Source organism: Panicum hallii, chromosome 8 (genome assembly GCF_002211085.1).
Source record: "Panicum hallii strain FIL2 chromosome 8, PHallii_v3.1, whole genome shotgun sequence".
Classification (NCBI taxonomy): domain Eukaryota; kingdom Viridiplantae; phylum Streptophyta; class Magnoliopsida; order Poales; family Poaceae; genus Panicum; species Panicum hallii.
The window spans coordinates 29,044,958-29,072,045 of record NC_038049.1 but is presented as its reverse complement, the minus strand read 5'-3'; the positions used below and the strand labels follow the sequence as shown (position 1 = coordinate 29,072,045).

The 27,088-nt window shown below is 55.6% G+C and overlaps 1 pseudogene; it reads right to left on the bottom strand.

Annotated features, from left to right (window-relative positions):
- The window catches only part of LOC112903711, a 29,950-nt pseudogene extending 3,319 nt beyond the window's left edge, over positions 1 to 26,631 (bottom strand).
- Between the last annotated feature and the right edge of the window lie 457 nt (positions 26,632 to 27,088).

Below are 27,088 nucleotides of genomic sequence, written 5' to 3'. Positions count from 1 at the left end.
GAGGCGGGCGCTTGGTGCGATCGACTCGTCGGGTTCCCCTCGGTCGCCGTGGAGTTCAAAGGGGGAACAGCCTTATTTAAAGGCATGTGCCGCAGAGATTGGCTACCTTTTCGCACTTGCCTTCTCCAGATGCTGCAGTGCCCTTTCATCTTCTCTCGCATCTTTGTGATTTGCTCTTTTCGCCCGGCACCTTTTCCCTTCCTGCTTCCGCAAGATCCTTTCCCTCGCATCCGCGGCAATCTCCACCATGTCTCCTCTCAGCTATCCTCGCCGCTTCCAGCGACAAGAGTAGCTCGACTTGGTGTGCCGCTTCCTGGGTTGGACTGCGCCGGAACTTGCGGGGAAGATCCAGGCATGTTCGAGTTCCCTCAACGACCTGGTCGCGGGGGAATTCGTCCTCTTCAACTCATACATCTCCTATGGGCTAGCCCCTCCGATCTCCTCCTTCTTCCTTTTGCTCTTGGAGGAGTTCGGGCTTCAGCTGCAGCACCTCACCCCCCACTCCATCCTGCTCGTGTCGGTGTTCGTCCACTTCATGGAGATGTTCGTGGGGGTCCGCCCCTGCGTCACCATCTTCAAGCACTTCTACGCCCTAGTCGGGTCTGGGAGGAGCAGGTGCGCCATCGGCGCCTACTACTTCCAGCTACGGCATGGGATGTCCAGCTCCTACACCAGCGCGTTCTCCAGCACCAAGTGGGAGGACTGGCGCACGGACTGGGTCATTGCCATGACTGACGTCAACGACCGCCTCGAGCTACCGACCGGAGGGCCCCTTGTCGACCGCAACAGCTGGAAAGCCAGGCCATCCCTATCGGCAGAGCTCGACCCAGTACTGGACCGGGTCAAGGTTCTGGCGAGGGGCGGCCTTACATCTATGATGGTGCTGGGCGACTTCCTGAGGTGCCGCATCGCTCCCCTGCAACAGCGATCTAGAATGGCCTGCATGTTCACTGAGGTGAACGACTGCAGCAGGATCGAGCATGGGGCCAGCACGGATCTGTCCGACGCGGAGCTGGAGGTCCTGATCCGGGGGATGACCGGCGAGGCGTATGCCCTGGAGTTGCTAGTGCTCCCGAGAGGGATCAAGGCTCTGTGTGAGGACCAGGGGATGCAGACGGTGATCCTAGCGTCACTGCCTACCCTCGACGACGGCGGCCTAGCGGTTCAGCAGGTGAGGGGTGACCCCAACCGTGGCATCCGTATCCCTGGCACCTCGCCCAACAGTCCCCGGCGCGCCGATCCAAGCCCCGGCCAGTCCAGCCACGGAGCCCCGGCACCCTCCGGGAGAGGGAAGGAGCCGGAGGTGGCTAGCTCTTAGAGCAACCAGGACCGCGAGGAGGATAGGTCACGGAGGCTCCGCCGCGGTGACGGATCCTTTGTGGGGGAGCCAGCCCCTAAGCGCCAGAGGACATCGGAGTCGGGGGAGCAGAGTAGCTCCCAGGCTCCGCCGCCGCCACCCCATCGCCACCAGCAGCCGCAGGGGAGGCCTGAGGAGCCGCGGCGGTTTTCGCCACAGCAGCAACCACCGCCACCGCAGCCTCAGCCCCATAGCAGCGCCAGGCGCCACCACCACCACCGCACCAGCGGCAGCAGTAGGCCCCACCGCCACCACCACCGGAGACGCCAACGGTGGAGCAGCCCCGTCGGTCGCCCGAGGCGCCAGCCTCAGGGAGGAGGCAATCCCTAGTTTTCTAGGCAGGATGGGGGGTGCGGAGCTCCACGTGAGTGGTTAACTCCCCATGTCCTGTTCTTTTTTTTTGAATCCTTATCTTGATGATGCTTGCTAGGACTACTCGCCCTGTCTCTTCCTCTGCTTCGTCCGGCGACACCTCGGCCGGGAGGTCCGGCCCCCAACAGGCTTCTTCCACAACCACTGCTGGGAGGCCGGCAGCATCACCGACAGCACCTCCAGCCCCGCCCGCGGCCGCGGAGGTCCGGGCCGGAGCTCCGATGGCTGAGGCTGCACCACAAATGGAGGCGACCCCTCCAGCCACGGCGGGCGGAGAGGCTGCTCCAGCGGCTGCAGCGGGAGCCATGGCGGGGGCACCCTCTGCAGAGCCAGCTGCGGAGGAGGTCGTGGTGGAGATGCCACTGAGGGCGCCGACTACAGGGGCAGCCATAGTCGAGGTCACCGAAGCAGGTGGCCGGGGACCTGATGCGGGCGCGCCCAGCTCCGGCCCCCAGTCCGCACAGGGGGATGAGCCGGAGGTGGTGCATGGGAGGCACCTCCTCCCGAGCCCGGTGGAGGTCCCTCTTCCTCGCCTCCTGGTCAAGGCCCAACGAGCGATGGAGGAGGCGAAAGTGGGCTTCCGGTAGGAGTGGGAGAAGCTTGAGGCGGAGAGCATCTCCGGCTCTTTGACTGGGAGCGCCACCTGGGGAACCACATCCAGGTGGTGACCTCCCGCACCGCCGAGGAACAGGCCCAGCTCGAGCAGGAGCGCGAGGCCCTCCACGAGAAGATCCATAGGACATTTGACCGGGAGAGGGCGGTGGCCCGGAAGGAGAAGGAGGTGGAACTGAAGGAGCGGGCGGCTCGTCACACCATCGACACTGCCAAGGCTATGGCAAAGACGATTGATGACGAGTAGGCCACCCTCAACCACCGAGAGCACAACCTGTCCCTCCGGGAGGTGGGCATCAAGGAGGAGGAGGACAACAGACGTGGAGCCCGGACCTGAGCCCTTGAGGACCGACGCCTGCGCCAAGAAGAGGCCATCAAGCATCGTGAGGTCGAGGTAGAGGGGCTCCTAGCAGAGCAGCGTACCAGGGTGCAGCGGATCGCGAAGTGGGTTGGTGAAGCAAGTACCGCCCTAGAACCCCTTGGGCTAAGCCCCATCTAGGTTGCAGAGGCTCCTTCTTCCATCAGCTCCGTACTTCCGGCGCTAGACTCCGCCGCCGAGCGTCTGCAGCACTTGGAGTCCACTCTAGTTGCGCGCCTCAAGGCTGAAGGGCGGAGCTTGCTCGGATGGTGGTAGACCATGTCCTGACCTACTTCCGGAGCCATGACCCCGCCATCTCTTTAACTCCAATCTTGGAGAGCCCCATACCAGAAGCGGAGGCCGCCGCCCGGGAGGGAGTACAAGAGGCGGTGGAGATCGTGGCCTCCCGTTTCGAATGCAACATGGAGTCGGACCTGTAGAAGGAGAAGGCCCCTCCAGACTACCGAAGGAATAGGAGTAGTTTTTGTTGTTTTTGTACATATTGTAAGTTATGTAAAATTCTATGTACGATATGTAATATAAAAACTTAGCTGTTTCGTATTATAAAAACTTAGCTATTTTTCCATTTGTTTGTTCTCCTTTTATTATGTGCTCTCTGGCTCCGAGGTCCCTTGGCCCCCTAGGAGGCAGTTGCAAGGGATTGGGGCTAGCTACCACGAAAACGAGGTTTAGACCTGCACATGACTTAGGATCGGCGCTTAGCAACATTCCCACGGGGTCCCGGATCTCGCTGTGGCAAGAGTCCTTTGAGATGTAAAACTAGGCTTAGTGAATCAGAGCGCCAGGACCCATCCTTTAGGATTGAAGGGATCCGGACTTCCGGATCCGCAGTTCTAGGTACCACGGTACTTATCCTAGGGAGGTAGAGCGTGCAGGCTTAGGGTACGGAACCAGGCTAAGCGGCTACACAACTCCGGGCCCTGCCGAGGATAAGTACGCTTCCCTAAAGCCGGTCCCCAGAAGATCGGACCCCTCTTTCCTGTGAAGGAGGGGTCTTGGGCGGAGACACAACCAACAGCTCAATTCGGGCCTCAAGCACAGCACGGGAATAAAGGACCATATGGGGGTTATGGTAAATGGGAGGCAAGGAAAAGAACTAAATTGCATCAACCTCAAAGACAGACTGAGAATAAATTTTTCCTTGATAAGTTGGTACAGATGGAATGTGCGATGAACGCCAGGGGCCAGGTTTACAAGGGAGTCCTCCACCGCCCTGGTTCGCACGGAGGTGCTACCATATTATAAAGGAAAAAGTTTATTCTCGGCTAAGCCCCTAAGGATAAAACTTACGGAGGTGCTCAATGTTCCATGGGTTGGGAAGTTGCACGCCCTCCTCGTAGCTAAGCGAACAGAACCAGGTCGGCACACCTTTGACACCTTGAAGGGGCCCTCCCAGCTGGGGGAGAGCTTGTGGAGCCCCTCTCGATTTAGGATTCGTCGTAGGACTAGGTCCCCGACCCGAAGCTCCCTACTATGCATGAACCGTTGATGGTAATGCCGGAGCGCTTGGTTATACCGTGCATTTCAGACCGCTGCTCGCCATCTTCGCTCATCGACAAGGTCTACATCTTGATGGCGTTGCCGCTCCTGCAATTCCTCATCGAAAGCTTGGACTCGTAGTGAGCCCATAGTGATCTCTGGGGAAAGGCATGCTTCGGCCCCGTAGACCAGGAAGAAAGGGGTCTCCCCGGTTGCACGGCTGGGTGTGGTCCAGTTCCTCCATAGTACGCTCGGAAGCTGGTCAACCCATTTCGCACCATGCTTTTCAAGATCATTGTAGGTGCGAATCTTGAGCCCTCTGAGTATCTCAGCATTAGCCCGCTCTACTTGGCCATTGCTTCTGGGATGTGCCACAGAAGCAAAACAGAGCTGGATGCCGATGTCCTCGCAGTATTCTTGAAAGTGCCAGCTCTTGAACTGGATCCCATTATCGGTGATGATTCGGTTTCGGACTCTGAACCAGCACACAATTGACTTGAGGAACACGATAGCAGATGCCTTGGTGATGTTGACCGAGGGGTAGCTTCCGGCCACTTGGTGAATTTGTTGATGGCAACGTACAGGTACCGGTACCCGCCGACAACCTTGGGGAAAGGCCCCAAGATATCCAACCCCAATACAGCGAAAGGCCAAGAGGGTGGAATCATTGGTAGAGCCTAAGCTAGAGTGTGTATCTGCTTTGCATGGAACTGGCATGCTTTGCAGGACTTCACCAGGTCAGCTGCATCCTGAAGCGCTGTCGGCCAGCAAAATCCATGCCAGAAGGCCTTACCGACCAGCGTGCGGGATGAAGAATGACTTCCACACTCGCCTCCATGGATGTCTGTGAGCAAGTCGCAGCCCTCTTTCTGGGTGATGCACCGCATGAGGATGCTATTGGCGCCACGGTGGTAGAGATCCTCTTCTACCACCACGTATCGCTTAGCCAATCGCACTATACGCTTAGCGGATACATGGTCTTCAGGAAGGATGTTGTCTTTCAAGTAGTCCCGGATCTCGGAGATCCGTGCATCGGGACCCCCCCTAAGAGTTTGGATGTGGCTCCTCGAGGTCTTCAGGACTCCCAAAGGAGCACACAATCCTTGGCAGACCCCACGGATGGAGCGCCGCCAAGACCGCTAGCTTCGAGGTGCTAGACTGACCCCCTTCGCCCAGTTCGGCAGGCTGGGCGGATGGCTTCAGCAGCCATCTTTGAAAAACGCGTCCGGCACGGATGCCTGAGTTGATGCCCTCGTGGAGAGTGCATCTGCTGCCGAGTTGTCTTCACGTGGAACATGTTGCATTTCCAATATGTCTAAATCCTTCTCCAGCTTCCTCACATGGATGAGGAATGCTGCGAGCTGGGGTTTGTTGCAACTACACTCCCCCCGGACCTGCTTGATGACGAGCTGGGAGTCTCCCTTGACCAGGAGCTGCCGGACCCCCAGGGATAGCGCCGCAGTCAGTCCGAAGATCAGGGCCTCGTATTCCGCCATGTTGGTGGTGGCCTCAAAGTCTAGGAGCACCATGTATTTCACTTGTTCGCCATTTGGGTCGATGAGGACCACACCAGCTCCAGCCTTCTTGTTGTGTGCGGACCCATCGAAGAAGAGCGTCCAGTGGGGTCTGGTGAACACTGGAGCCCTAAATTCTGGAAGCGGGGGGTCCGGACCGTGGTCCGGTCCACCAAGAACGCTTGGTGCAAGGGTCCACTCTGCAACGAAGTCGGCAAGGACTTGACTCTTGATGGCATGGCGGGGCTGGAAGTCGAGTTGAAATCCAGCGAGCTACGCAGCCACTTGGCAATGTTGCCCGTGGCGTTGGAGTTGTGGAGGATGGCCCTCAATGGATAAGAGGTCACCACCGTAATTTTGTGGGCCTGGAAATAATGGAGGAGCTTCCAGAACGCAATGAGTATAGCATAATGGAGCTTATGCGTCTCGGAATACCTGGCCTTTGCTTCATGCAGGACCTCGCTGACGTAGTAGACTGGCTTTTGGACAGTCTTGACTTTAGCAGCAGGACTGGGCTCTTCTCCCTGAGCCGGGGATTCTCCGGACCCTAAGTCTTCCGGCTTCTTCCCGGGTCGGGACCCGGCCGAACCCCCCGAAGTAGGGTCGGTTGTCACATCGGTGAAAGTCGGACCTCCACTTTCTACAGGGGGGACCTTGGGGGCCTGTCACACTCGATTTATAAAGAACATAAATCGAGCAATCATATATGCGCCAGGATCAAGTCACGCATATATACAACAGAATCATCAAGATATCACAACACATATCACGAATAACGCTAATATAAATCGTAAATGAATTGTTTTATTACAACCGAATCAAGAATCGGTTCAAGAGTTGCGGAAGCGTAAAAGAGATACATGAAGAGTAGGGCGCCACAGGGACATCGACTGGGAGACAAACGCCTAGAAGTCGTCGAAGCCGCTGATGTAGTCTTCCACGTTGCTGGGCACTGAGCAGCAGTCGAAGGTATCCAAAATAGAACAGAAGAGTAGAGAGGCAAGTGTGAGTACAAACTAGTACTCAACAAGTATAACACAAACTATGAGGCTCTAGGCTGGCTGACTCAACTGCATTAGCTTTTAGTCTTGGCAAAATTTTATTAAAACTATTTACTACAAGTGGATGAGTTACCATAACCCAGATTACATAAGAAATTAGTCAATATTAATTAAGAACTACTGAGAACCATCCAAACCGAAACCACCCGGGGAATCCCCCTAATCAAAGATTGATAACCCCACTAATCAAAAGGAGGATCTGGGCCGCTCATGACTGTGAGCACAGCTGATATATCAGTTTTACACTCTCGAGGGGTTGCACAACTTTACCCACAAGTCGTGAGCTACGCTAGTTGTTCATCACACTCCCTTAGGTGAGATGGCTAGCAAGCACACTACGAGACCGTTACAAAGGATCACGTTGGTAAGGTGTAACCGCTAAGGATTCTGGATCAGCGATAATGGGGCCCACCTCCGGGGGTACAAGACACACAGCACAGACCAAGCCGGAGGAGCAGGGACCATTGAAGCTTACCACCCCTCTTGCCCACGCAGGTAAGTTACTCCCGAACCAACACGACCTAATTAGTAAGTCAAGACCGTCCCATTCCAGTCTTGTGGTTGCGCGGTTGTCCCAGGTTGTCGCTCTATGAACCGATCCTTATGGAGAGTGGCCAACCAAGCACTAAGCACTGTGCTGTCTCCCTAAACCAAGTTTCTAACAAAACATCTTTTACGGAGACGTGAGCCACTCAAGCACACAGCACAGAGGGCCACTCTCATAATTAAGTTGCATAGATCCATTAATCAAATTTAATTAAAAAGGACCAAGTGTGTTGTAGCGCAGCAACCTAGCACAACTAACCACAATGCAACCCAAAGAATGTATATATAGGATATAAAGTGGCTAGGAAAGTCCTTATAGGCATACAGTATTAAAATGCAGTATGAAATTGTATTTAAAGGTGATAGGAGGTTCATGTTATACTTGCCTTCCTCGAAACTCTCCTGCTGCTGCTCAAACTGCTCAGAAGATGGCGGCTCCTGGTACTGGTCCAAAGACTCCGCGTCTACTCACGATCGCAACGCCAAAACATAGTCCAGCACATACACATACATGCAAACAAGGACAAAATATAAGAAACAGTACAACATTACATAGAAACAGCTCACAAAACTATCTAGAACTATTCTACGCATTGCAACAATCGCGTGAACGCGAGAATCACCCAAAACGGAGCTAAGACGCGAAATCTGGGGCTAAAACAAGGTCCAGGGACCTTTCTGCGAGAAAAACTGAGCCACAGGGGGTTCTGGACCAAAAACCAGGGGTTTAGGTGCAAAAACCAGAAAAATCTGAGGGCTAACGCGCTAAAACAGCCGGGCTGGGCTTCGAACCTCAAATTTGGAAAGCTCAGGGGGTCCGTGCAAGAAACAGGGCTAAACTGCAATTATTATTGAACTGAAGTGGACTGCGGGTTTATTCTTGAAAAGCGCAGGGGCTCTTTAACAAAACTGCCACAGCTGAGGGGGGGTACGCGGCTTCTAATCTGGGCGGTTGGATCTAAATCGAACGGTTCGGACGCATTCCGGTCGGACGGTCCGATCTGAACAGCGGGGTTCGGACGGTCCGATCGGGATCGGACTAGTCCGATCTGGTTGGGCTCGCGGGGACGGCGGGTCTGCACGGCGGCGCACGCCGGCGACAGCGTTCTACGGCTCCAGGGGGCTACGGCCTATCCAACTAACGCAAGAGAACAAGAGGGGCGAGCTGGTGCTTACCGAGCCCTGGAAACGGGAGAAACGCCGACGTAGAGGGGTCGACGGCGAGGTTCGGGCGGCGGTCGCGGCGGGGCCCGCAGAGGAGGTCGATGCAGGGGTGCTCCAGGCTCCTAGACTCCACGGATCGACGTGTGGTGCTCCTGTGAAGCCAGCGGAGGGATCAGCGGAACCGGAGCGGCACCGGCGGCGAGCAATTGCAGCGGCGGGTAGACTTACCCGCGGCAGCGTTCCGGGAAAATCCCAGCGCGTGCCGGGCTGGGGTTGAGGGAGGATGCCTCGAAGAGCTTCCAGGCGACCAGGCGGAGCTGCCGCGGGCCTTGGCCGGGGCTGGGGCGCGTGTCGGTGTTTAACCGGCTGCCCACCGCGGGGTATACCCAAGGTGGTAAGTTTTGGGTGAGGGGACGCCGAGATCAGGAACTCGAAGGTGCAAGGAACACAAGACTTAGACAGGTTCGGGCCGCACGGAGCGTAACACCCTACGTCCTGTATGGTTTGTATTGCCTTCTGTATAGAATGACCTAATGATCTCCTTTTTTCGAGGGGGTCCCTGACCTCCCTTATATATCCGAGAGGTCAGAGTTACAAAGATGCTAACCAACCCCCTCCGAGGGATCACACCCGAACTGATCTCGAGTAGATCCTCTCTGTGTTGGTTAGCTCTATCTCCGATTTAAACGGGATAAACAAGAGATAAACAAAACAAATAAGAGACAAGACGGGCTTAATCTCTTAAACTTCGTAACGTGCCCAGCCCGGTGGCCCCGGGTCTGACAAGCCCCCGAGCTCTTCGTAGCTGAGCACTGCAGGCTTATCGAGTACTTTCGAAGCAGTCTTCGACTTCTTTCTGACGATTCGTCCTGAAGTCCTTCTTCGAGTACTTGCTTGGCTGCATCGAAGCTATGAGGTGCTCATGCCCCAAATCTTATTTCTGATATGGCGTGCGATTGCAAAATCGCACTCCATATGGAGTAGCCCCCGAGCCTTAGGTTGAATCGGAGAATCAGGCTGAGGATCCCGCTTGTCAGTAGTCTTCCTTACCCTTCAAAGAAATTTGAAAAATAAGTAGTCGATGCCACGTACCCCGCAGCCCCCGAGCCTTGAATCCAAATCCCACAAAGTTTGAAGATAAGGGTCCAAAAATCGTGGCATACAGGCTAAACAATGACACGTTAATGAGGAGAACGAAGGGATGGTACAAATGATGTAATTAGACCAAAGATTCGAAAAACCCCTTTTTCCGGGCTAATTAGCCCTGAAAAAATGATTAATCAAATATGCAATCTAATCAAATCACCAAATGACCCCTCATCTTCGGAATAGTCCACGAAACGGCGCTTGACCTTCAGAACAGTAATTTTCCCCCACTCCGCTGGTTATTTAACCCCGCGATAACTGGAGGGAAAAACCACGCTTTCAATCTGCATTCCATCGAGAACCACCAAATTCCCCAATCCAAACCAAGCGCCGCCGCCTTCCCCCAAGAAGAGCTCCCACCCCGACCTCCCCGCCCCTCTCCCCGCAGCCCCCGAGCATCTCGTGGCCGGCGCATCGGAGATGACGTCCAAGAAGTCGGAGATCGAGGGAGTGAAGAAGGATGCGGAACCAACAACCGCGGAGTGGACACACAGTAAGTGCTCCCTCAACAATCTGAAAAAACTTGTTTCCGAGGGGTTGCTGCAAGAGAAAAATCTCGTCAACTGGCGCCCCTCTTTCCGTGAACCGTTCCCCATGGAGAATGTCGACGAAATCGTCACATTCTACCATTTTGCCGAACGGGGATTGGCCCTCCCCACTTGTTCTTTCTTCCGCGGCCTTCTTTACTACTACGGGCTTGAGCTCCATCACCTCAACCCGAATTCCATCTGCCACATCTCCATTTTCATCCACTTTTGTGAAGCATTTCTCGGAATTGAGCCCCACTGGGATCTATTCCGCTTCCTTTTCCGCTTGAAACCCCAACCGACCACGAAAAAACTCGCTGTGGTAGGGGGCGCCGGCATCCAACTGCGACAGCAGGCCGGCGAAAAATACCTTGCATATAAATTCCCCTCCAACCTTCCTGGGTGGAAAAACCTCTGGTTCTACATCGAGAACCATGCGCCCCCCCTGCCGACGAAGTCGAGCAAACCACCCGTGGTGAGGGGGAATGGAACCTTGAACCCTCCGGCATGGAAATGATCCAAGTCAAGGAGCTGCTGGAGGCCATCGACGCACTGAAGAAGGAGGGGGTGACCGGCGCCTCCGTCATGTTCTCCTTTTACAAGCGCCGCGTCCAACCCATCCAACAGAGATGTTGCCTGGGCTTCGAGTACACCGGCCCTGCTGACCCTTCTCGCATGTGCACAGAAGAGGTGCCAGATGAAGTCGCGCTCCAGCGGGTTCAGCGGGTGCTGCTGGACGTGAACACCGTGCCGTACGTGCCCACCCTGTACTCCGCGCAACATCCGCCCCCGCCGGTAAGTGCTCGACTTCTTGTTGCCGAAGAAATCGACTACTGCGCCGATACTGAACTGAGGGACTTTCCGCAAGGACACTCGGAACTGTACTGCAGCTACCCGCCGCAGCCGGACCTCCCCCGAGCGTATCACCTCCTTCCTTCTGTAGTTACGGCGGCCAAGAAAGCTCGCCTTGCTGCGATCCAGAGCCGCAACGATGCCACCGAACGCGGGGTCTTGCCAGCGGGGGAAGAAGCCGAGGGAGGCCCGCGCCCTGTTGCCGCCGTTGCCACCAAGGCGGCTCGCCATGCTGCAGTTCAAGGCAGCAGCGAGTCCACCGGGTGCGTGGGCTCGCAGGCGAGTGAAGGGACCATGGGGGAGCTGCACGGGCCTGGCGGGTGAAGAAGGCTGCCAAGAAGAAGTCGACACTGTGAGTTTTGCTTCGATCGCTTGAAAAGCTTGGTCGCGCCTGCGTGAATAACCATGTTGTCGATGTCGCCAGGGCTGCAAGTGCGGTGCAACTCCAGCTGGAACCGGGCAGGGCTGCGGCGCCTGCCTCAGCCGCAGCAGCCCCCGAGCCCTCGGCGCCTGGGGGGCCTGTACCCGCAGAGGTGGCCCCTGGGGCAGATGCGGGGCTCTCCGACTTGCCGCCTCCCGAGTCCCGACAAGGAGGAGCCGGGCCCGGTGGCGATGAACAGGTCGTGGCCCCGGAAGCGGATGCGGGGCTCCCCAACTTGCCGCCTCCCGGGTCCCGGCAACAGGGAGCCGGGCTCAGTGGCGAGGAACAAGTCGTGGCCCCTGGTGCCGCTCCTAACAGTGGTACAGGTACGCGCTTACCCGCCCGCGGCTTGAAGCTAGGGTCCGGGGACAATGTGGTGACTATGTCGTATGCTTGCAGGTGTCCAGCCGCCACCATCCGAGGATGCCGCTGGGCCCTCGGAGAGTCCCCGTGAGGTGCTGAGGACCGGGCCAGGGTACCAGAACATCATCACCACCGACCTGGTGGATGATCCTCTGCTAACGGCCGAGAACCTGAAGACCTTCAAGAGCACCTTCAAGGAGTTATACGACTTCTCCATGGTAGTACTCGCGTAAAGTTCCGGGTATGTGCATTGGTGAGTTGTTTAGTACTCATTCTCCTCCTTTGGCGCAGCATGTGATTACCAAATCCCAGAAGAAGTCGGAGAAACTCCGCGCGGTTGTGAGTGACGCGCGGGAGTTAGGTGCCCTGCACAAGCGCATCTCCGAGGAGAAGACGAAGAACTGCTATCTGCAGCGCGAGCTTGATATGCTGAAGCAGGAAAGGACTCGAGAGACCTGGCTGCTCAAGAATGACCTGAAGAACCTTGAAGAGGCCAACTCCGAGCTCCAACAACGGCTCAAGGAGCAACAAGCAGAGTACCAGGAGCAGCTCAAGGCGGAAAAGAAGGCGCATCAAAGTAGGCCCTCGCTTCCCTCGAGTACTTGTCCTTAGTGATTTCACTTGCTTGCTGAAACATCTTTACCACAGAGCTTAGGAAAGTAATAAAACACAAAGAGGAGCTGCTTACTGACGTGAAGAATATGCTGTATCGTTGTACAGATGAAGTCGAAAGGCTGCAGAAGGTGATCGACGACACTGAACGTCAGTTCGTCGACTGCCTTCAGCAAGTCAAAGCGCTGGGCAAGAGGGACGAGCAGCGGCGCAAGGAGCTGGAGGACCTCCAGGGAGCCGCCCAGGAACTGGTGGACATGGTGGACCCGCCCGAAGAAGGCGAGGCCGGCCCGCGGCCCCTGCTGGGATGGCTCCGTGAAGCCCCGAAAAAGATGCTCAAGTTCTTATCCGAAGCTCCAGTCGCTTGCGTAAGCAACGCCCTTGCGTACGTCAAGTCCTTCGTGCCGACCGCGCAGCTGAGCATCTTCGCGCAAGGGATGGCGGCGGACTGCTCGGACGAGCGGTTCGAGGAGTACCTGCGAGAGGCCCAACCTGTAGCAGAACAGATTGTACACAATGTACTGCAGGATTAGGGTGTATGAGACACTTAATCATTCTCTTATGTAAATGCTTCCCTTGACATCTCTACTTGTTTGCATGTCTTAACTGAATTGGGATCCAGGCTTACGAGACTCAAGTAGAGACGCGTCCTTGGGTGCAACGACCCGAAGGGCAGCTATAATTCGTCTAACAGAGTAGCCACAACTCGATCGAGCGGGCCTAGACCTGTTAGGGAAGAACGCGAGCATCGTCGCGGGGGTGCCATGCGTAGGGCGAAAAGTTAGGACTAGCTCGAGTGCGGTGACTCTGATTGTAGTCGAAAACGCTCGTGCTTATGAGCGTGCTCCGTAAGCTGGGTGAGACCCGGGCGGACGGATCGAGCTTGTTAGGAGCAGGTGCGGTCGTTGCCGCGTTTTGGCCATTCTTTTGGCAAAAACATGACTGTTCTGAGTGCAGCCACTCATGATGTAGTCGAGGTGGCTCTTTATGCGAGCCTTTCCAACGCGCTGTTTTTTAGCCAGTCGAGCGGATCAACTGAGTTGGACAAGGTGCGACTTCAGTCGCGTGCGACCACCTAAGGTCGTGGCGGAACTCGATATATCAAGGAGTTTTAGCCGGAGCGGATGGTTCGACAAAAAATGAAGTCGATAAGTTGTGAATGTAGTCATAACTTTATTCACGACGAGTAGCCAGCTTACACGAGAGTTTCGCCCGTGGCCGTGGCTGTTGTCGCCGGAGAAGGAGTGTTCAACCCGAATATTGTGGCTCGAAGCCTCCAATATGAATCGAGGAAAGGAGATCTTCAAGCCCCCGGGGAATTCGGATATCACCGGGCATTTGCTTACGGGTAGAACTTACGCAGGTGTTGGACGTTCCAGGAATTTGGGATGTCCTGGCCTTCGGGGCACTGTAGTCGATACGACCCTGGCTGTGTGACCTGCTTGACGACGAACGGGCCCTCCCACCTTGAGTTGAGCTTGTGTAGGCCAGATTCGTCCTGGATATGACGCAAGACCAAGTCGCCAACACTGAATGACCGCTCCTTGACGTTGCGATCATGGTATCGGCGGATCCCCTGTAGGTACCGGGCTGACTGGACAAGAGCGGTGCAACGAGCTTCCTCTACAGAGTCGAGCTCTAACTGCCGCGCCTCGTCCGCCTCGCCTTCATTGTACATTTCGACCCTCGGGGACTTCCACATGATATCGGCTGGTAAAATGGCTTCGGATCCATATACGAGGAAGAAAGGTGTTTGGCCTGTGGCTTTGGACGGCTGAGTCTGAAGCCCCCAGACTACATGCGGCAGCTCGTGTACCCATTTTCCTCCCTTCTTGCTGTTCTCGTCATATAGCCGCTTCTTGAGGCCGTCGATTATCAAGCCGTTCGCCCGCTCGACTTGTCCATTGGCCCGCGGGTGAGCAACTGAGACATACTTAACTTCGATGCAGGCATTCTCGCAGAATTCCCAGAACTGGTTGGCCGTGAAATTTGACCCCAAGTCCATGATGATGGTGTTGGGGAAACCAAAACGGTACAAGATATCTGAGATGAAATCAACAACCCGATCTGGCGTAAGCTTGGCGATTGGCTTGTACTCGATCCACTTCGTAAACTTGTCGATAGCCACCAGCACATGGGTAAAACTGCCTGGCGCCGTCGTGAAGGGCCCGATCATGTCGAGACTCCAACAAGCGAACGGCCAAGATGGCGGTATAGTGATGAGGCTATGGGCCGGAACATGTGTCTGTTTGCCGAAGAATTGACAATTTTGGCACCTGCGCACGAGATCCTCCGCGTCGGTGACTGCGGTGGGCCACCAGAAACCAGCCCTGTACGCTTTCCCAACCAGCGTTCTTGATGCCGCATGGTTGCCGCAGACGCCTTCGTGAATCTCCCGCAGTATGTCGTGACCGTCCTCCTTCGTGACGCACTTCATGAGAACTCCTGACCGAGCGCCACGCCTGTAGAGCTTGCCTTTGACCAGGGCGAAGCCCTTGCTCCTTCGCGAGATGCGTGCCGCTTCTGCGCTCTTGGCGTCGATTCCCGTCGGTAGCCGTTGGTCTTGAATGAAGTCGATAAAGGCCGCTCGCCAATCCTCCCCCAGCATCAGAACCTCTCGGTCGGGTTGTTGGGGACCCGAGTCGATGGTTACCGGCGGAGAAGACTTGATGGATGGCTGAGCGAGCTCCTGGACGAAGACTCCCGGTGGGACTTGAGCGCGTGTTGACCCCAGTTTGGACAGGATATCTGCACCAACATTGTGTTCTCGTAGCACATGGTGGACCTCCAAGCCGGAGAACTTGCTTTCCAGCTTGCGCACTTCCTGAACGTATGCCTCCATCGTCTCCTTGTTGCAATCCCATTCCTTATTGACCTCGTGGGGAGATAAGCAAGACACCAGCACCCCCGCCGTCGAGCTTGAGGGATCCATCAAAGTACATGGTCCAGTGCTCTGGCTTGTCCACTGGGGTTGGGACTTGATTCTCCCTTCATTCAGCCATGAAGTCGACTAGAGCCCGTGACTTGATTGCAGTGCGTGGCTTGAAGTCGATTGACAGAGCCCCCAGTTCCACTGCCCACTTAGATATGTGTCCCGTGGCATCTTGATTATGAAGAATATCCGCCAGCGGGAAATCCGTAACCACAGTGATCTTGTAGTCGTCGAAGTAATGGCGCAACTTCCTTGATGTGATTAAAATTGCATATAAGAGCTTTTGAACTGCTGGGTACCGTACCTTTGACTCGGAGAGGACCTCGCTGACGAAGTAGACGGGCCTCTGCACTCCAAACGCATGGCCTTCTTCGCCTCGCTCGACTACAATAGCGCTGCTGACAATATGGGTTGTTGCCGCAATGTAGAGTAGTAGGTCCTCTTCTGGTAGCGGAGCGGTGAGGATCGGAGGTGACTGGAGATGAATTTTCAGGTCTTGTAGGGCCCGCTCGGCCTCCTCCGTCCATTGGAATCTGTCTTGGCGTTTTAGGAGCTTGAAGAAAGGTAGTCCTCTCTCCCCGAGTCGGGAGATGAACCTGTTCAAGGCCGCCATACAACCTGTCAGCTTCTGCACATCCTTGACTGTGGCCGGAGCCTCCATATCAGTGATGGCCGTGATCTTTACAGGGTTGGCTTCGATGCCCCGGTTGCTGACAATGAACCCGAGCAGTTTCCCTGAAGGTACTCCAAAAACGCATTTGGTGGGATTGAGTTTCCACCGATATCTGCGTAGACTGCTAAAAGTTTCTTCCAGATCTGTGATCAAGTTATCGGACTCCCTGGTCTTGATGACCACGTCGTCCACGTAGGCCTCGACGTTCCGGTGCAGCTGATCTGCGAAACACATCTGGATCGCGCGTTGGTAAGTTGCTCCCGCATTCTTCAACCCGAAGGACATTGTTTTGTAAGCGTAGGTCCCGTACGGGGTGATGAAGGCAGTCTTGATTTGGTCCTCCTCCTTAAGCGCAATCTGGTGATAGCCTGAGTAACAATCAAGGAAACAAAGAAGGACGCAGCCGGCTGTTGAGTTGACAACTTGGTCAATACGCGGCAGCCCAAAATGATCTTTTGGGCAATGCTTGTTGAGATCAGTGTAGTCGACACACATTCTCCATTCATTATTTTTTTCTTTACAAGAACGGGATTCGCTACCCACTCTGGATGGATTACTTCTTTAATGAATCCAGCCGCGAGAAGTTTAGCGATCTCTCGTTTGATGGCCTCACGCTTGTCGTGGGCAAACCTCCGGAGGCGTTGCTTTTTGGGCGTGGCCTTCGGGTCTACATTCAAAGCATGCTCGATCAACTCCCTGGGCACCCCTGGCATGTCCGCAGGTTTCCATGCGAATATGTCTCGGTTAGCCCGAAGAAAGCTGACGAGCGCGAGTTCCTATTTGTCGCCTAAGCCCGCGCCAATGACGGCGGTCTTAGACGGATCTCCCTCCTGGAGCTGGATCGACTTGAGGGCCACGCCATCAGTCGACTGGATGCTCGACTTGCTGGCCTTCTTGGAGGGAATTTCCAGCCCAGACTGGGAAAGCTGCTGCGCGGCCGTGAGTACTTCTCCCGAAGCATCTGGCACACGAGTAGTCGAAGCATATTGGATCGCCTCCTGGTTGCAGTCATATGACTTCTTCAAGTCGCCACGGAGGGTGAGCACTCCACCGAGCCCTGGCATCTTAAGAAGCAGATAAACATAGTGCAGCACTGCCATGAACTTAGCTAGTGCCGGACGACCCAATATTGCATGGTAAGAGGAATCAAAAGTAGCCACCTCAAACTTGATAAACTCGGTACGATAATTCTCCCGCGTGCCAAAGGTGACTGGGAGGACCACCGTGCCAAGCGGGTGCGCCGCATTACCTGGGACGATCCCGTAGAAGGGAGACTTGCTGGGCACCAGCATATCCTTGAAATCCAGGCCCATCTTCTTCAAAGTACTGACGAAGATGAGATTGAGCCCGCTTCCACCATCGATGAGGACCTTGGTGAGCTTGACCTCCGCCACCACGGGATCCAGAACCAATGGGAACTTACCGGGCTCCGAGAAGCTCGTCCATTGATCGTCGCGAGAGAACGAGATGGGGACCTCCGACCAACGGAGCGGCCGTGGTACCGCCGGCTCGACGGACAAGATCTCACGAAGAAGCAGCTTCTGGTCCCTCCTGGAACCGAAATCCTCATCACCGCCGAAGATAACGTTGACGACCTTCGAGGCATCCTGAAACTTCGGATTACGCCCCTGGTCGTCGTGATCGTCATCCTCGGGTTCTTTGTCGGCAGGCTTCTTATTCTTCTTTCCACCACCGGTGTTACTGAACGTCCTCCGAAGGTGGTAGCAGTCAATGGCGGCGTGGCTAGCGCCCGGATGCCATGGGCACTTCTTCTGCAGGAGCTTCTCGAACTCCTCCTGCGTCGCCGACTTCTTGCCCCGCGAAGGACGATCGATAGCCGCGATAACATTATCTGGCTTTCGTTTTCGGAGTGAACCCGAAAAGTCCCGCTGGCTTGTGTCGTTGCGGTTGTCGTTTGAGCGCCGCAAATTATTATCTTGACGCCGCGGGAACCGCTCCCGCATCTTCTCCTCTTGTTCGGACCAATCGTGCATCATGTCACGAAGGCCCGCAACAGTCTTTGGCCTGTTCCGCCCGAAATCCCTATAGATGCTGGGGTCGGTGATGCCGTTGTAGAAACAGTCGATGATGTCTTCTTCCGAGATGTTCGCGATAGTGGCGCGGACGTCGAAGAAGCGACGCGTGTAGGATCGCAGGAGCTTGTTGCGTTCTTGCTTGCACTGGGCAAGATCATGTCGAGTACCTGCACGAGCGATCGCTCCCTGGAAATTGTCGATGAAGACTTTCTTAAGCCGTTCCCAGGAGTCAATTGTGTTGCTGCCGAGGCTCTCCAGCCAAGTGAGCGGCGCAGGGTCCAAAGCCATCGGGAAGTAGACGACTTTGGTGATATTTGAGCCCCCCGCGACGTCAATGGCTGTGGAGCAGCAACGAAGCCACTGCTGGGGAGCCTGCTTGCCGTCGTACTTGGTGATGCCAATCGGCTTGAAGCCCTCCGGGTACTTGTAGCTGCTGAAACGAGCGAAAAAAGCAGGAAATCAATCGCTACAATCAGTACCTTCATTCTCAACTTCTTCACGGGTCTTGCGCCTGGAAGAAATCACGGTGCGCGCATCGCGGCCTTCATTGATGTGTTGGCGCAGATCCTCCGGAGGGAGTCGATGATGGGCTTGTCGTGGCTGACCCCCTTGCGGTGGCTGCTGCCTCCCGCCAGGGGTCTGGCTCCCGCAAGCGTTGTCGTTGCTGGGTTGACGTCGAGGACAGCCGCCAGCCGCTCGGCTGTGGTTCTGACTTCGACTTTCACCCACGCGCTCCTCCCTGATGGTAAGCGCCGGGTTGTGTTGATCCAACTGGATCCAAGCCCTCTGCGCGTACAAGAGTGCTTGACGTACCTCCGGGTCATGGCTGCGCTCGAGGATAGCCGTAACCCTGGCGATGTTGGCCACCGGAGTCCGAAACCCCCGTTCGCTGACGGCGGCGAACTCAGGATCGAGCTCACGATGCATAGATCTCCTACGCTCGTTGGCCCTCCTCCGCCGGATTGTGCGGGCCCTGTTTCTGGCCCTCCGCGCTTCACGATCGGCGTCATTTTCGTCGCCGATGTTGGCTGTGATCTCATCCTCGGAGACCGCTTCAAAGTTGTCGATGGGAAAATCCCCATCGTCCTCGCCTTCTTCGGCCATCAGCACCTGGCGGGAGGAAAGCTCATGAGAACTTTCGTCGACTAGTTCGGTCGACCCCTCAGCCTCGGTGGCCAACGGCCTGCCTTCTTGAAAAGGCAAGGGCTCGAGGTGGGCCACGAGTCGGCCCTCTGCCTCGAGTAGTTTGGGGAGCGTCATGCCCCTCCAGTACACCACGTGCCCCTCCGGCAGGGGGGTGACCACCAGATCACCGGTACCGGAACAACCCGAAGCCCCCCGACACGCGGTGGCCTCAAGCTTTCCGGTCTGGAGTAACAAGTCCAGGTCCTTCTCAGACATGGAGAGGGACCCAGAGTCGTGGGCCTCCTGAAGGTTAGTGGCCAAATCGCACAAACCGAGTTGATATCGGTTGTGCTGGTCCCTAGATTGGAACGAATCCAAACCAGGGGGAGTTGCCACAACACCAAAAGAAGTCGAAGCTAGATCGGACTCCAACTCGATCTGTGCTGCGGAAGCGTGGAGCGGCAAGTTGTCGAGCCCGTCGACGAACTTGTCAAGGTCGCTGCGGAGATCCGCAGCAGAGGTTTTTGGCTTCATGTCGACGAGGAATCGCCGGAAACTGCCCGCACCATCTGCGATGCAGACCCATGAACCAAAAACGAATGTCGTACCCTGAGAGGGAACTGACCTGATGAATCTGAACGATGCCATCGAGCTCGCCAGTGGATCTTCGACGTGCACCCCTACCTGGCGCGCCAGCTGTCGGTGTTTAACCGGCTGCCCACCGCGGGGTATACCCAAGGTGGTAAGTTTTGGGTGAGGGGACGCCGAGATCAGGAACTCGAAGGTGCAAGGAACACAAGACTTAGACAGGTTCGGGCCGCATGGAGCGTAACACCCTACGTCCTGTATGGTTTGTATTGCCTTCTGTATAGAATGACCTAATGATCTCCTTTTTTCGAGGGGGGTCCCTGACCTCCCTTATATATCCGAGAGGTCAGAGTTACAAAGATGCTAACCAACCCCCTCCGAGGGATCACACCCGAACTGATCTCGAGTAGATCCTCTCTGTGTTGGTTAGCTCTATCTCCTATTTAAACGGGATAAACAAGAGATAAACAAAACAAATAAGAGACAAGACGGGCTTAATCTCTTAAACTTCGTAACGTGCCCAGCCCGGTGGCCCCGGGTCTGACAGCGCGGCGGAGCGACGGGTCCGCGGCGGAGCAGGGGGCTGCGGTGCTGGGGCGTCGGTGGCGGCTGCGGGGATTCAGGGTGGCTGCAGCGCGGCGGTAGGGCACAAGAAGGGTTTAAGGGAAGGGTTACAGGGGCCAATTAAGGAAGAGGCCGGTGGTTTGAGCGTGCGTGCCCCGGTGGGGATTGCGGCCGTGACCCGCGCGGAAGAAACGGATCGTGCAACCGCTCAGCGCGATCCTGGCTCGGGGAAGGAAACTTCTGGAAGAAGGGTGCGCACGGGAGACTGGCCGATGGGCTCGTGCTCGGTTGCGGGGTGGAGCGGGGCCACGTACAGTGACTGCACGGCGGGGCGGAACAGAGGGAGCCGGCGCGGGGAAGAAGAAGGAAAAGAAGGAGATGGTCACCGACAGGTGGGGTCAGGCTGAGGGAATGACTGAGAATAGAAGGAATGACTGAGAATAGAAGGAATGACTAAGAATAGACGGAATGACTGAGAATGGAAGGAATGACTAAGAATAGAAGGAATGACTGAGAATAGAGAGGCTGCGGGAGTGACTGAGAAAAGAGAGAATGACTGACTCACTTTCCTGTTTCCACTCAAATCTATTGGAATTCAGTTCGAATTTGAATTCAACTTCTACGCACTCAACCAAATAAAACTTATGCACCAACATGAATGCACAAACATGTTGACCTTATAATAAATTTTATTTTCCCGTGTTATAAATTACTTTTAAATGCAAGATAAATTAGAAAAACCTTGGAAATTTTATTTCAGCCAAAATAAATTTCTTAAAATTTGGGAAAATTACATTAGGGTGTTACAGGGCCCCCTGCATGAGTTGCTCAAACGTCTCTGCGACCAGCACCATGCTGATCACCTCGGTCGTCGCTGCAAGGTACAGAAACAGCATCTCTCCCGGCTCCGGAGCTACCAGTACTGGCAGGGAGGTGGAATACTGCTTCATTTCTTGGAAGGCTTGCTCTGCCTCCTCAGTCCATGTGAATGGACCGGACCCCCTCATCAACTTGAAGAAGGGGAGAGCTCTCTCCGCCAGCCTCGAGATGAAGCGGCTGAGTGCTGCAAGCGACCCCGTTAACTTCTCCATATCTTAGAGTCGAGCAGGGGGCCTCATTGCTTCAATTGCCCGAATCTTGTCCGGGTTTGCCTCAATCCCCCGGTGTGACACCAGGAACCCGAGGAGCTTCCCCGCCAAAATGCCAAAGACACATTTCTCGGGGTTGAGCTTTGTGCATGTCGCGCGCAGTTTGTCGAAGACCTGAGCTAAATTTCCTAGAAGAGACCATCCACTGTTACAAAATTTGTATGCTTCCTATCTGCCTTAGCCATTTTGATTTGATGAAAACCAGAATAGGCATCTATGAAGGATAGCAAGTCACACCCGGAGGTGGAATCTACAATTTGATCTATACGTGGAAGTGGATAGGGGTCTTTTGGACAAGCCTTGTTGAGGTTGGTGTAGTCGATGCACATCCGAAGCTTCCCGTTGGCTTTTCGGATGACAACCGAATTGGCCAACCACTCAGGGTGGTGGAACTCCTCGATGAAACCAGCTTGCAGTAGCTTGCGGACCTCTTCACGGATGAAGTTTTGCCGCTCGATGGACTGCTTCCTTGGCTTTTGTCGCACTGGCTTGGCGTCGGGGTGGATCTTCAGATGATGCTCAATCACCTCCCTGAGGATCTCGGACATCTGTGATGACTCCCAGGCGAACACATCAACATTTGCCCGGAGGAAGGCGATGAGCACGCTTTCCTATTTCTCTCCCAGGTTCCCCCCCCCCAATGCGGGTGGTCTGGGAGGGCTCCTCTCCAACCTGGATGGTCTTCACAGGGACATTGTCCGTATCAGACGGACGAACTTTGGGTGCCCTGGCTGGTACCCTAGCGCGTGAGAATGAGGGCTCGGACCCCTCTGCGCTGGCAGCCGGGGCGAGGCCCACTGCCAGTGCATGCAGCTTCTCAATTACCGCTACAGCAGCGGTCCGGTCACCCTGCACGGTGAGGATTCCTGCAGGGGACGGCATCTTGAGGACCAGATACCCATAATGGGCAACAGCCGTGAACCAGTACAGGGCCGGCCTGCCAATGATGGCATTGAATGGGAGGTTCACCTCCGCAACATCGAACTGTACGTTCTCTGTGCGGAAGTTTTCCTCAGTCCCGAACGTGACCGGCAATGAGATGGTCCCCACCGGGTAGACGGGATGTGGTCCCACTCCGGAGAATGGGCGAGACGGGTCCAGCTTGGACTCCGGGATCTGCAGCTGTTTCAACGCTGCATAGCTGATGACGTTGAGGCCGGCGCCTCCGTCGATCAGTGCATGGTGGAGCTTGACGTTGGCGATGGTGGGGGCGGTAACAAGCAGTAGCACCCCAGCCCCCACCATGTTCTCCGGGCAGTCGGATGGCCCGAAGGAGATGGTGGTGCTCCTCCACCGCTGGTGGGGCGCCACTTTTGGTGCCCCCGGCTTCACCGAGAAAACTTCCCGGTGAAGAGTCTTGACATCTCTCCAGGAGACGAGCTCCGAGCTGCCGCCGCACATGACGTACAGCTTCTTGCAACGCTCGTCACCCCCGGACTCGAAGTCAGACTGGTGGAAGAGGCCCTTAAGGTCCTTCTTTGGGGTTTGGTACCCCAACTCCCTCTCCGCCGCAGCAGCGTCGGCGTCGGAGACCTTCCCCTTGCCGGACCACCGCGGCGGGGAGGAGTCATCCTTGGAGGCCTGCTCGCGCCTCTTGCTGACGCGCTCCGTGAGCTTCAGGATCTCGCAGCATTCAGAGTCGCTGTGACGGGCCCCAGGATGAACAGGACACGAGCCAGGGTCGCTACGTTGCTGGCGTTGATGCTTGCCGCGCGGGTTCTGGCCCCCGGCCGCTACCGCTACAGCGACCGAAGCTCCAGTCCGCGGCTTGTTTGCGCCACGATACTTCTTGTTCTTCTTCTTGCTGCCACCAGGGGTAGCGACACTGGAGCCCCCCATCTAGGTGGGCCCTCCTTGAGGGACCGAGTGCCATGCACAGCCCTCAGCAGCCCTGGCGCACTTGTCCGCCAAGGCAAATAAGGTAGTGACGGTTTCCACCTGATGGGTCGCCAGCTTCTCCAGCATCTTCTCATCATGGACCCCCTGTCGGAAAGCCGTGATAATAGATGCATCGGAAATTTATGGAATGGTTCCACATACCTTGGTGAAGCAGGAGATGAAGGCCCGGAGGGTTTCCCCGGGTTGCTGTCTCACAGCATGGAGGTGGGCCTCCACGCCATGCTGCTGGTATGCGCTGGCGAAGTTCGCCGAGAACAGCGCACAGAGTTCTCCCCAGGATTGGATGGATCCCGGGTGAGATTCATGAGCCAAGTCCGGGCTGGCCCGGTCAAGGCTACGTGAAAGTAACTTGCCATTACAGCGTCGTTACCCCCAGCCACCGTGATGGCGGTGATGTAGACCTGCAGGAATTCTGACGGGTTGGTAGACTCGTCGTACTTTTCCAGCAGGTGGGGCCGAAACTTGGACGACCAGGCCACCGCTCGGAGGTGGTCTGCGAGCGCTGCGCAGCCCACCCCAGCCACCGGGGCCTGTACGTGTCCTTGCGGCTTTGGTACAGCCGCGTCGAGCTCGGCCTCAAGGTTCCGATCCTCGATGTTGAGCCGGTGCTCACGCGCCCGCTCCATGGTGACGCGGGCGTCCTCTCCCGCACGCCAGCGGTTGAGTTCTGCCCGCAGGTCTTCGGTCGTGCACTCCTCACTGTTGGGGAGTGCACAGAGCCGGATGCGCCGCCCTAATGGCGACGCTGCCTGGACGCAGATCCCCCCGCTGAGCCTGGGGTGACCTGCGCCAAGTTAAGGAGGCGGTCGACGTCGTCACGGCATTGCCTCAGCATGTCGGGCGAGGCTGCCGCATCCGGCGGGTTGTGGAGTAGCTCCTTGGCCGCCACCAACGGCCCGTTTGGTGTGGGCTGTGTTAGGGCCTTGGAGGCCTGCTCCGCAGCACGCTGCAGTGCAATGCGCGCCACAGCCCTCGATGAAAGACGGTGAGAGGCATGCGTCGCAGATGACGCCACCTCCTCCTCCATCGGGTAGTCATGGTGCTCGACTACCCGTGGCATTGTGGTTCGAGCCTTCGATCAAGCGCAACCAAACTCCCCCTACCTGGCGCGCCAAATGTCGGAGGATTTCTCCAGCCGGGTGGTGGAGTGCACCCGCCTAATCCTAGCTAAGGATGAGTTTGGGGGCAGTCAAGAAATGCTCAATCTAGTGGCGTATGAACACGAGTAGCACACACGGGTTTAGAGTGGTTCAGGCCGCCGGAGCGTAATACCCTACGTCCACTGTGTGTTGTATTGCTTGTGAGTTTGTGAAACTTCTATGAGTCTGTGAAAACTTTGTGTGCGTGAAATTTATGTTCTAATGTGCGCGCTCTCCCTTTTATAGGCTCAAGGGGAGCGCGTACACTGAGCGAGGCCCCGACAGGTGGATCCGGCGACATGTTAAATAACGTACACATTGGAGCCTTAAATGCCTCGGATCCGGAGATCTTCCCCATCAGCCTCCGTGTGTACCCTTCGTCTGGATATGGTCTTGTGCCGTCTTATTAGCATAGGGTCTGCTACTGCTGACACGCGTAGAGAGAGTCGTGCTATCGATGTAGAGTCAGCTCCTGCTGATAGGCGAAGGGGCTATACTAACCTGCCGTGCTGTAGCCTTTGCGCACTGTAGTAGCGCAAGTTGTGGCCTTCCTGCAGCAGGTCATAATGACTCTTCGCCCACGCGCGCGGCGCTGTGATGCGACCATTCGTCCCACGCACACGGCGCTGTGATGTGACGCGCCGCCTCGGTAACTGGCGGGCTTACCGTGATGTCACTCATACCTATCCAACGTGTCAGAAGGCAACCTATGCCTTATCTTGGGTGCACGCACCCCAACCACCCGCATTTAATGCGGTAGTTGGGCTGGCTTCTCGTATAAGGCTGGAATCCACCGGACACGTGGCGGCGCTGGTTTAGCGGCCGCTCCCCCAGGGGCACGTGGCGGCTCTGGACCTTCTCCCTGGTGGGATGGGAGGTCCGGGCCCCCCTATCTGGCCCAGGCGCTCAGGCCCCCTGGGGGTCCGGCTTCCACACGTGGGGGCCCAAGACCATCCCGCGGTGGTCCGGGCCCGTGGTAGCTATTCCTGAGCACTTCGTCCTTGCGGACGTGGAGGCACCGGACCTGCTAGTACGTGGGGGGAGGTCCAGAGACCGTGCCCCCAGTTGTCAGGTCCGGGCCTTATGCCCTGTCGCCCAGAAGTTTAGTGCGAGGTTACGGATAACCTCGCGCCCCTCGGGCTGGATACACTAGTAGGAGGTATTCCTATCTACATGCACCGACATCCTCAATGCTCATCTTTACTACATCAGATTTCTTTTTTCTTGTCACTCACATAGAGTTCTTTAAACATGTTTCTCAAGATATTACCAATGCTACCCAATTGTGACACTGAAATCCATGCTTGGCGATGAAAACGGCCCCCTTCTCTCTTGTAAATTAACATGCTGGACAAGAGTACTTTTGCCCAAGCCACCCACACCCAAAATTGTAATAACACGTGGAGATCCTTTTTTCTGCGTACAACAACTTAATCAGGGTTTCTCAATGTTTATCAATTCCTACAAGCGCGTCCACGTTGTTTGGCTGACTGTACCTCAACATATGCACCTCTTGCTTATTACTATCTTCTGGCATCTCGATGTGAAGTCCTCCAAGTATGGGCTGTATCCATCGGTCTCTCCTGCATGACAATTCCCTAAGCTTCTCCCTCATCTTCTCGAGCTTAATGGTCATCCTGTCCAAAGAAAGCAAGACATGGGGCCTGTTGAGAATTTTCCTCAAATTACTCCAGGACCCCTTCCTCCTTTGTTCACCAATTGCATATATGAACTGATCAACAATGTCTTTTATGTCAAATGACAGCCTCCTAACTTGGATAATCCAAGTGTCCAAGACTATATCGCTGCAACTCCTGGAGATTCGACCTCCAAAGAGTTCAACTCCTGCTCTCAACCCGTGAACAATATGAGTCCGAAGTTTCTTTCATAACTCCCGAAATTTCTTAGTAGTGGCTCCGTTCCATTATGAGAAGCCCAAATTGGCTCTATTTCATTCTATTTCACTTCCTAAATCAGGTTTCTTCGCAAGCAAGGGCTTTGCAAGGTTTAGCATTTCTCCTGCCACAACAATGCTTATCTTTCTTGCAGCTAGAAGAAACAATGTTTGGTTTGAGGGAAAGGGATAAGTTGGGGGTAAAGGATTGGGAAAAGAAGGGCTCATATCCCACACCTTCAAACCCAGCGGAAGAGGTAGGTTAAATACCGGAAAAAGAAGATAGATCCACCCGCGCCGGCGACGAGTGCCATGCCGTGCAACGGGTCTGCCGCGCCGGCCCGCTGAAGTGGCAGCCTACAGCCATGCCTTGTGGCCCCGCGCCAAGAACAGCAGAGAAGCACACTCAAACACTGGCCGAGGAGGCCATCCTCAAGCTGATCTCTTCGTTGAATCTATTTGGTCATTTCCTCTTTCAATATTATTTGTTTTTCCATTGCCATTTGTTGCTACCTTCCGGATCCAATTGAAACAGGGGAGGGAGATGATTATCTTGACAGGAACGAGAGAGAGCCTTCGAATTTTTTGGATTGCTGAAGCGAACGCTGTGTCTTCATGTTTGGTGTTCGTGCTAAACAGAGCTAACGAATCCCCTTCCTTCCCTAGAGGGTATTTTGGTAATTTC